At 32.3% G+C, this 2980-nt stretch overlaps 1 pseudogene; it reads right to left on the bottom strand.

Annotated features, from left to right (window-relative positions):
* Positions 1-2472: 2472 nt before the first annotated feature.
* On the bottom strand, positions 2473-2591 carry LOC111744527 (annotated as a pseudogene).
* Positions 2592-2980: the final 389 nt, after the last annotated feature.

Below are 2980 nucleotides of genomic sequence, written 5' to 3'. Positions count from 1 at the left end.
ACCTTGTGTCGGGTCTACAGCCATGCCACCCTGAACGTGCCCGATCTCATCTGATCTCAGAAGCTAAGCAGGGTTGAGTCTGGTTAGTACTTGGATGGGAGACCACCTAGGTGCCGCAGGCATTTAAATAAATAAATAAATAAATAAATAAATAAATAAATAAATAGTAACATGTGTCTTTTCCATATAAATCTAGTGATTTCCTAGTTATTAGGAGTAAAAGCTTAAATATCTGAAATGGCTCATAAGACCTTACAGCAATACCACTTTACCTTTCCCCATAATGTTCTCTATCTTCTGGATATTTAGTGTTTATTCATAACATTTGTCATCATCTGCCTTGCTATGTTTCCTTTATTTATTGTTTGATTCCTCTCAACAGACTGCATGTCCCATGAAATGAGGGATATTTGTATATAGAGATTGTGTGTGTGTATGTGTGTAGGTGTGTGTTTACTCTTTATCCCTGGCCCCTAGAACACTGCCTAGTGCTTTGCAAGTGTTCAATAAATAATTTTAAATGTTAAATGAAAATCTATAGATATACCACAGATGTTATCTCAAAAAACAGAGGTAATAAACGCGTTCACAGTATAACCATTTTAGGCTCCTCCTATGCAATGACATAGTGATGGCACTCAGGCACTCATCTAAGCCTTATTATGCTTTACCTTGAATTACATTAATTTGAGATCACATGTCTGTGCTAATCAGATTATAAATTCCTTGTGGGTGAGGGAAGTTATATCTGGAATTTAAATTTTAACTAAGCTTAAAGAAATGTAGTGTTTTGCCCAAATTCTCAGCAGAGCTGCGATAGGGGATCCATGTCTGTCTACTTGGCTTTTATACTTCAAACTTGAAAGATTTTACACTTCACACCATCCCTCTAGCACTTAATACAATCCTTTGCACATAGTAGACAAATACATTAAATAGTTTTTCTTGGTTTATTGCTTCCTATGTAATCCTTTGGTTCAGAGAAACATCTGACTTCCTTAGTTCTGGATTGAATTGTTTGAGTAAAACAGCCCAAATCAATATGTGTATACGCAGTGTCTAAAAGACACTCAAGATGACTGAATCATTTTCCCTACTATAGCTGCCACCATGAGATCTTCACATGGCTGCAAGAGACAGCACTAGAGAGAAAGAAAAAGGCTTCCAATGCTTTACTTCCCTGCTACATACCCAGAAGGATATTAAGCATAATAAAAACACTAAAGAGGGAAACAACTGGGTTTGAATCTAATTACCAAGAAATACTGACATTAATCCAACACTAAACTCACTGGATGCAGAATTATTTGGGTCAAACTATTATAAAAATATGCCATATGTTAGAAATTTGACTACTAGTGACAAGTTATAAGAAAATATTTTACTAAACACCTTTTAGTAGTTTAGAGATTATTAGCTGTACTTGGTAATAATTAGAAATATTGATATTGAAAAGAAAATTTCACTACCTTCCCTTTTATTCTCCAGTGGTCGTGTAGGTATTTTGGAATAAGTTCATTAGCTTATGACACACTTATAAATATAATGGAGAAAACTATGAAATTCAATTTTTAACATGAAATTGTCTTATATATGGCCATTATGTATGTGCATATGTGCGCACATATATAGGCACACACATACATAGTAATTTGAGAAAACAAGTTACTTCTTTTGTTAATAAAACATCTCTATTAACTCTTTAGGGTAGTGTTATGATATCTGAAGGTGAATTTTCAGCTTTCACTACCTCATCAAATGTTGAAAAAAAAGTAAATTCATGAAGTTTATTTATACTAAGGAAAAAATAGCAAGCACTAAGATCTCAAGAATTTTAGTTTCACTTTGATTTTTAAGTCTCTAACATCTACTTTTAGTCATGGTAGTTTTTAGACTAAAGTTTACTATAAGATGGTTGCATTCTATATGATATTTTCCTCTTGATTATTTACTTATTCAAGTTAATTAAATAACTATAGATTCTTATAGAAGGAAATCCAAACACTTTAAAATTATTATCTGAAATTCTTTGAGTACATAATGAATAACGATCATTAAAACTCAGTTAATGGAACATCCCAAATATAAATAATTGGATTTTAGAAAGGAAAGACTAGAAGGAAAAAGGCTAGCAAGTATAATAATATAAAATCAAAAGTGATTAACTTTACATAAAATAATTCTCTTTTGGTAAAGCAAATATTCTAAGTGTTAAAATTTTGCAGTTTTAGTTAACCATTTACATTGCCTCCATTTAACAGTCCAAGGTTTTCCAAGACAAGTCAGTAGTTTAAATATGGTCTTTGTCTATACGATGAGGTGTTTTATTTATTTATTTATTTGTTTGTTTGTTTGTTTGTTTGTTTGTTTATGTATTTTTATTTTTACTTTTTAGGTGAGGCAACCCTTGGTTGACCTCACAGATTGCAAGGACCTTGTCAGCTTACAATTCCATATTTTTTTTAGTTTTTACTCTTACAGCACCTGATCTTCCTAGTTGGTCTCCCATCCAAGTATTAACCAGGTCCGACCCTGCTTAGCTTTCGAGATCAGATGGGATCGGACTTGTTCATGGTAGCATGGCTGTAGACATGATAAGTTTAATAAATGTGAAAAGAGAATGGAACTGTGGAATAATTTTGGAAGTAAAATAAACAACATATCGGTATTGGAGCTGTGCATTCTCAATTTGTGAAATTCCCATTGGAAATTGCTTTTAAGATTTGTAATTTGATCGGGATTTATTCTTTCTCTGGCTCACTCAGAGATAAACTAGATCTCCAGTAGTAGTGCCGAGAGAGAAAGGTGACATTTTCTTCTTGTTTACTGTTTGGTTCTTAAGTTTAAGACATTAGCTTAAAACAAAACAAAACAACAATAAAAAAAAACAATCTCAAAAGCCCAATTACATGATTTCACTTGCTCAAAATATAATTTATTGTTAATGGAATCACAGAAAAATATTTTCACAGTTTATAAA

The sequence above is a fragment of the Pteropus vampyrus genome, unplaced genomic scaffold (assembly GCF_000151845.1).
Source record: "Pteropus vampyrus isolate Shadow unplaced genomic scaffold, Pvam_2.0 Scaffold136, whole genome shotgun sequence".
Classification (NCBI taxonomy): Eukaryota; Metazoa; Chordata; class Mammalia; order Chiroptera; family Pteropodidae; genus Pteropus; species Pteropus vampyrus.
Note: the sequence above shows the minus strand (reverse complement) of the source record. Positions and strands in the feature narration are given on the sequence as shown.